This window comes from Cygnus atratus, chromosome 5 (genome assembly GCF_013377495.2).
Source record: "Cygnus atratus isolate AKBS03 ecotype Queensland, Australia chromosome 5, CAtr_DNAZoo_HiC_assembly, whole genome shotgun sequence".
Lineage (NCBI taxonomy): Eukaryota > Metazoa > Chordata > Aves > Anseriformes > Anatidae > Cygnus > Cygnus atratus.
This window is the reverse complement of record NC_066366.1, coordinates 8,700,043-8,708,262: the sequence shown is the minus strand read 5'-3', so window position 1 is coordinate 8,708,262 and position 8,220 is coordinate 8,700,043.

The following is an 8,220-nucleotide window of genomic DNA, read 5'->3' as shown; positions in this document are numbered from 1 at the left end:
AGTGAAGAGCAGCCAACTTCCCATAGAAAAGGAGAAGGATTTTCTCAAACTAATTTTATTTCCTTATCTTTAGTCATCTGCTGAAAAGAAAACACTAAATATATTCCCCAGTCTACTCCTTCCAGTGATAGCTCGAAGGAGTAAAGAACCATATGCTCCTTCAGCTGATCTATACTGTCTCCATGACAATGCACATTTACAAAGTTTGCTCCCCACAACTCTGTAGTGTGCGCTCTGGCTGCTCATGGTGCAGGATGTGGGCCAGCTGCCCGGCACAGCTGGTGGCACCGGCGGCCATCACCATGGTGGCTGGGCTCTGTTCACCCACCTGCTGCCACTGCTGCCACCTGAGGGACTGTGCTGCTGCAGGTGCTCTGGGAGAGGCCATCCCGCTCCACACAATGTGCCCAGACCCCTGGATAGTGCCTGTCGCTGAGCTGGTGGCACAGCCGCGCGGCTCGGCCTACACACTGGCTGAGGCGCTGAGGCAGCAAGTCCCTCCCACCTCTGTATGGGCATTAACACGTGAAACACCTTGAAAGGAGAAATGGTTTTAGCTCATTTTAACCAGTCAGAAAATCTTAGTGAATTTACACAGAAAAAATGTCTTCCTTAAAGTGTGCTTTTGCTTACGCAGCAGCAGGTTTGAGCCTGGCCAGTGCAGCTCCAGGGGGTGAGGGCCACACTGCTTCCTCGGCAGAGATGCTTGGCTGGGGCCAGGTGCTGGGAACAGCCTTAGGTGTCCTGGGACCCCAGCAGGGCAGGATGTGGCAGAAGCCCTATGGTACTGACAATCTCACCCCCTAGGGATTAATTTTTATGGATGTTTACTGATGTAGCTGCAGTTTGTGCCACAAAGCAGCGTGCTGTGTGATGTGCACACCACACGGATGGTAAAGGAGCAGCCTGGCAGGGCATACAGGCTGGGGCACCTGTGAAATCGAGGGATCCCTTCCAAAACAGCATTACAACAGGTCATATTCAGTAAGTCTTCCTTCCCAGGTACAGCAGGGCACCAACAGCCTCCCAGCAGTAGCTTTACGCTCCAGGTGCATCACACCACGATAACCGGGCAGCCAACACAGCAGCCATCCTGGGCTCCTACCCCATGAAAAAGCCTAGAAAACATCTCATCTGTGACCACCAAGTGCTACCAACACCCAGGGAAGACACCAGTCAACAAAAAGGCAGCTGTGACCACCCCATCTGCCACCCAGACCAGCCAGGACAACGTTGGGGAAAGACCCTGCACCCTTGCAAAGAGGAGAGGCTGTGGGCAGTTTCACACTTGGCCGTTCCTACCTGCTGTTTGTTTCTTGAGAAGAGTTAAGAAAGGGTCAGAAATGCTGGCAGGTGGGCAGCAGCACGAGAATGGGGCTGATATTGCATCTGTGGGACTTAAGCACGTCACCCATGATCAGGACGGCTGATTCCAGAGGTGCAGGTGACCAGCCCCGCTGGCTGGGGCAGCTCCTACCGCCCAGAACTGGAGACATGACGGGCCTCTCCTCTACACTTCTTTAATGCCATTACATCCCTGTATTTTCCCATCTCACTTGCAAACGTTACATGCCAAATAACATAAGGAAGTTGGGATTTACCTCCAACCAGCTAAACCAGCATGCCCAGCTTATTGGCTAGCGTAATGGACAAGAAACTTTCTATTACAATGTAATAGAAGAAAAGCATTCAGGAACAGGCTGCGTCTGGGCCACAGGCTGTCAATTGGCAGCCTCCACTTCAACAAGTGCAGAAAGACGTTATATTGTTATTTTCAGAGCCCGTGTGTTTCACTATTCCCTGATCGGTACAATAGCTGTCAGCACTCCTGTTTTGAATTTCACACATTTGCTTAATCAGAAACCAACAAAAATACACAACCGGCTGCAGTGGCGCATGAGACAAATTCTTGCTTTATCAAGGAGTTACCCAAGATACGGGTTGCAGATCAGGTTAACCCCATGTAATCATTTTAAAAATGGAATTATAGTACATGTTTAAGATCAGTAATAAAAACCTCAGCTGGCTAAGAAGTCTATATTTAAAAATTAAGAAAAACAACATTTATTTTAAAGGAAACCTGACATATATTTTGAATTGTCAGAATGAAACATTTTTTTCCCCACTTCACAACCCCATAGACTGACCTAGGCAGCCAAATCTCTAAGAATTTATCAGATGTCTTGATTTCACCCAGACTGGCACTTTTCCATTAGAAGCCTGTCCCACTGAAGGTCTCCCCGGCTGCAATGCCCACTGCTCACGTACCCCCAAGCGGACCCTGGGAGCTGGCAAGCACCAGCTTCTGCCACAGCTTTCTGCTGCTCAGCTCCTCCCAGTCTTTGGCCTCACAGCAGCCAGGCCCAGGATGCTGCTTGCAAGCTGTCTCAACATCCCTCTGACGTCTGTAAATATATGCCAAGTTCTAATTATGCTTGACAGTCTTCTGCAAATTCTGACTCTTTCTCCCCCCTCTTTGAAAATGCCAGATTTCTCCTGAAGTCTATTTAGAGGGAGTAAAATGAAGGCTTTTCTAATTAGAGACGAGTCTACAGTTATCCCTTCACCTCCTGTACCAGGAGCAAAGATGAATTCTGCCAGCGAGGAGTCACATCTAGACTAGTCTACCAGCATTATGCAATGGAAGGAGGTGTGCTGCGCAAGATCAGGTTTCTGCTGGGAGCGGAGACAGCTCAGAGTCACAGCTTCCTCTTCAAGCCTCCAAAACTCACGGATTCATGAAGACTTGGTTTCCCAGTGCAAAACAACCCTCTTTCAGGGAGAAAGAGCCAGAGCTGCCTAGGCTCTGCTAATCTCCCTGTTTAGCAGGAAAGCACATGGGGCCTGTTGTGCCAGAAGCTTGGGAGGCAGTGCCCGGAGTTATTTGGTGCCTCTGGAAGCTCCCCAGTGGCTGACAACATGAAGGATTCAATGTGTACGCCCAAGCATCAAGCAAACACTGTCTATTAAGAAGTTTAAGGGGAGGAAATGCTTTCCAGACACACAAGCCTTTTCTAAGGGAATTGCTACTCTGTAGGATGTCAGACACATAATGCTGATGCCATAAATGTCACTATACAGCAGTTCTCATTCAGAAAATATATGATCGATGTCAAGAAAACCCAGTGAAATATATATATTCCTTTTAATTCCCCTTAACCCTGCCCCTTTCTCCAGGGCTTTGAGGAATACGCTTCAGGAAAAGCTTTGAAGAGTCATGGAAGAAAAAAAATATATATAAAAAAATAATCAATCTCCTCCAGCTTTTGGGGGTGGGAAAAGCTAAAACTCACTGCATTGTATCAGGGTTTGAGGAAGGAACCCAGCCCTGGAAGATAGCCCCCACATGTGGCTGGCACCTTCATGGGCTGGGGATGCAGTGACAGACAGGTCCCAGGGGCTTATCGGGCATTTTTGCCAGGAAAGATTTCAGCCCAGAGCCTGGTGGAAAAAAGCATCAGAGTAAGCAGAAGAGTTGCTAGCTTCCTGCCCAGCAGCTCATGCAAAATTGTGTCCCAATTAAAATGTGTGCTTTTTCCTCTCCTGTTTGGGGCATATACACAGTGAAAAGCAGAGGGAGCCAGGGAGGCTTTACAAGTCCTTGGTCAAACCAATGCAAGCAAATGGACATGTGTGAACAGCCACAAGTCCTGAGCCCGCATGGTCAGCAGCATCTCGTGGTTCCCATACCACTGAGCTCTGTCTGGGACCAGCCTGCGTCCCCTCACTTCCCCTGGCTTCGGCAACTCTGGACAGGGGAAGGTGCTCCCCCAAATCTACAAAAACAAAACCTATTTTCCTTTTTTCTTTTTCCTATTTACACTGTTCCTTTTACATTTGCCTAAGCCAGAAACTCTGCTATGTTGATTAATTTCAGCACTGCAGGACTTTCTCCAGAGGCTGAAGCTGAGTGGCCACAGCACCAAGACGCTGGCTTGCTGGGGCTGCTCTGCATCAGACCCCAACAGCCATGTGGTGAGGGACAGCAACAATCCTGAAACCCTCAGAGCCTGGAGACACAAGTTAGACAAAGAAAATATTAGTGTCTTCAATAAGCGTGGAGATTAAGATCCTGATTTGTTTTATTCAGTTGCCTCTGGCTCTCTTCAGTCAATAGGGAGAGATAGACAGCTCCAAGGGTGACCCAAACCAAGTTGGATTAAATGCCCTGGAGATATACCTACACAACCCCCTAGATTATATAGGGGGCTTAAAGCTATGGCCCTCCTGTTTTAGATGTGTTTGTCAAGTGGGGGTTTATCCAGGTGAGCTAACGTCTCAGGACTGCATCACGGCTGGGTTCAAGGCGAAAACCTGAGGCTGGAGGAAGAGTTGTGCCTTCGTGCTTGGAAACCCAGGACAAGACCCCAACAGAAGAGCCAGTCCCCCCATTTTACTGTATTACTTATGCACTTTATGGTCACCAAGAAGGTTTTTTTTTTTTTTTTCTCCATACCTCTTGCTAAGTGACTCCCTGGAGTGGGCTGTTTGTCCCCCCAGCAGAAAATAAAGAGTCACACCAGCAGCAGAGGGTGTGGGGGCAGACGCTTTTTGGGCATCAGTACTGGCAGTTTTTAGAGCCTCCAAATGAGTAGGCGACTGTGCTGAGGCTCTTTCTCCCACCACAAATCACGAAGCCAAATATCTCAGCTGCACTGCATGTCTGCAGGAGCTCCTCCTCCAGTGCTGGGTAGTGTGGGAAGGGCTCTGTTGGCACGTAGCTCACCCGCACGCTTGCATGCCTGTGGACAAAATTAAGGCAAGCCCCTGTGCATGTTCAACATGCAGACATGCACTAAGACCTGCTGCCACTTGTAGCCTGCCTGGCTTCACAAGAGCAACCCAGAGCACTCCAAGCACTGGGACTATGTGCCCACCGCCAAGCCCTCTGGGGACGTGTGAGTAGTCCTGTGCAGGGAGCAGGAAGACATGAGCATCAGGGCACCAGAGTGCAGAAGTTTCCTATTCCTTCTTCTGAGAGGGAAACAAATTAGCTCAAGGTAGTAGAAACAGATGTACTTACATATCCTACACCCTTTAAAAGAAAGGCCCTTCTAGTGAAGCAGATGGGTTTAAGTGCCATTCAAAGCAATTCCTGCTTTACCCAAGAAAGCCTCACACAAGCTTTACATGTGGACTACCCAAGCAGTGTAAACAAGAAAGGCTCTGGCCACACATCTCTAACATCACACGAAGCCTAACATCACATGAAAGCAAAGCCAATGGAGTTGAGGAAAACAACCCCTACATCCTTGAACCTCATGCAGTGTCACTGACTTCGAGCTGCCTGTGATTAGGAATGGAGCTTAGTTCTCCACTACTGCTTCTTTCTTTTTCTGCTCACATCTTTTGATACCCCACCCTCAGGGAGACCTCTTTAGGAACACATAACAGGATGGCTCCAGTGGTTCTTCTGAATTCTGAAGACCACTGCAAAAGGTGAGGATAATTTCACAAATAAACAATCACACAAAGAGAAGTTGTCGTTATAGATGTCATGTCTCTAAACTCTTCAATGGGCACAGCTAAGCCACAGGTTTAGCAGCACTACCTTGGCCACGTGGCACCTTCCCCTATGTTCATTTTCTTCAGGGACCAGAAGAATTAAAGCAACACAGTAAGCTTCATGGGTTTCCTTTTCTTGTCTTCCTTTCTTTCACAATCATGTACTGCAGACTAGGGTCATAGCCAACACATACTGTAGGCCCATTCACGAGGAATTATGTGGAAGACAAATAACATCTAATTTCTTGTTGTGTTCAATGAAAAGGTGCTAGACACAGGAAAAACGTGGGGTTATTTGTTCACTTCCAGTCAAGGCACTACTTAACAGCTAAAACTTTGGTAAAACAAAGCAGTAGAAAAGAGAACAGTCAGACTTTGTCAGACTGGTCAATGTGGACAGATAAAAGATTAGCCTGAACAAAGTCTAGAGAGAAAGACATCCTCTGGTCCCTCCTCCGTGCCAGCTACCGCAGCCGCTCAGCTCTCACTGCTGCTGCCATTTCAGAAGTGACAGCTTTCAGGAGAGCCAGGACTGGTTTGCAATGCTGAGCTGAGGGAAACACACGCAAGCTACAGCTGAACACAGAAACAAAGCAGACTAAGATATTTTTAAAAGAACAAAAAAGAGCCCTAAGGTAATAGAAGAGCAGAGTCAAGACAAAATGCTCCCAGCAATGAAAAGAAGGCTGCAGCTTTGGCTCACTGCTTAAGTCAGCGTTTAAGAAAGAAAGCCTAACACAAACAGAAATGAGGAGGCAGGGAATGCTCAACATACCTGCTGGTGGCAATGCTAAAAGCATTGAAGGGTCACCTCTTGTAGAAAAGAGCATTCCTGAGGGACAGCTGCTCTGCCTGCTGATATGTATGAATGTCCCCACTACCAGCACTCGTTTACTTTTGTTAACAGAGTATACTTGAGCCTTTTCCTGCAAGCACTTACACCTGTTTCCTGTAAGGGTGGTGACAGTGCTTGCAGGCTTCTCATACTGTCAAGTAGGCTAGAGATCAGCTGGCCCCTCATGAACAATACCTGCTAATAGTCCTTGTGTGCTGGGTATCCCACCTGTTCTGCTCCGGACATCGCTCCCACTAACCAGTGCCCTTATAACACTGGAGGAAGGAAAGGGGTAGCACATCAAAACCATCTCCTCATTCTCATTTCCATCTCTCAAAAGTCAGCCACCCCATCCAGCCTGCAGCCCCATGGTTGTTAACAGCACTGAAGTCACACAACCCCTTCCATGAAAAGAACAAAACAAAGCAGTGTTTTCAGCAGAGAAAGAAGAAAATTGTTTGTAACTACATGGCCAAATAAACCTGCCTGCTCATTGCTAAATGTTACAGAGATGCAGGGGTAGGTGAGCATGAAGCTCGGGGATAAGCATGGACAAGTTGACAAAACTAATGAAGCCAACGTTTCTTACACACTTGGGACAAAAGCTGCTAAAATATAGCTACAGTAATGGTAGGATCAGACAACGCTTTGGGGCATTTTCATAGGAGAAAAAATTTGCTCAAATTTTCAGTCTTCATTCTGCACGTGTTTCTCCATCCAGATCTCCGGTGGTGTTTTGGACAGCGTGTTTTCAGAGCCAGTCCTGGCTGATTGAGTGAGACCTGTCTGCAGCAGGAGGATGGATAAATATGGGACAGGCTGTCAGGAGCTGAAAGGATGCAGTGTACTCTTCTGAAAGGGTCTGTACAGGTTTTCTGTGACAACAATGATCAGAAGATTTTGCAAATGAGAATTTCTAGAGAAGGGTGGTTTTATTGTTATGATTTTTTTTTTAAATGAATGCCTTTTAATATAGCAGCTTTCCATATAAAGATGTAGAGCCATTTTGCTGTACAGATTAATACAGCTTGTTCTAAGATACTCTGTTTTGATCATAGATTAATTTGTACAGGTGTAACTCTTCTCATCTCTGTGTAAATACTCCTGACTTACACTGCTCACCTACACGGTGAAACCTGAACTGGGACTGGATCTTCAGTGTGGGTTCCTGGCTCTGGGATAGGCTGTAACCATCATTGTCTGGTTCTAACAGAACAGGGACGTGCAGCAGAGTCCTTTTAATGTGTGTGTATCATGATATCCAATTCAGAAACGCATGCACATGTGTAAATACTCTATCACTGACTTAAACAACCTGGAAAAACATTACTGAGAAAGTATAAGACAGTAGCAGAGCACAGGGAGAAGTGCAATGTACTTGGTGAGTGCAAGCCTAAAATAAATTAAATACCTCAAGTGAATAACAAACTGGAATTTCACCAACTCTGTGTTTTATTCAAAAGGATGAAAATGAGGGATAGTTGAAGCTGGCATCAGAGTAATGTACAAAATTCCAAAGGAAAGAACTTTGACAATGGAAAGAGGAATCTGTGAACCACCTGAAGTTCAGAGAAAAATCAGTTTCAGGTACATGGTAGTCACCTGAGAACAAATGTGGTTATAAATGCGGTTAAATGCATTATAATGATGCCATCAGAAGGATTTGGCAAAAGCTAGAGAATGACTGAAACTAAGGCATGAGGAAAGAAGAATGGCTGTTAAATACCAAGCCACAATCAGATATCATTTATCATGATGTTGGTTTTCAGACCAGAAATGATAACAAATACTTCAACTGAGTATTCATGAATATTAGAAAAAAATGTTTAGGAAATAAAAAGTTATGTGAGGAAAAAAAGATTTCATTACAAGGTAGGTCT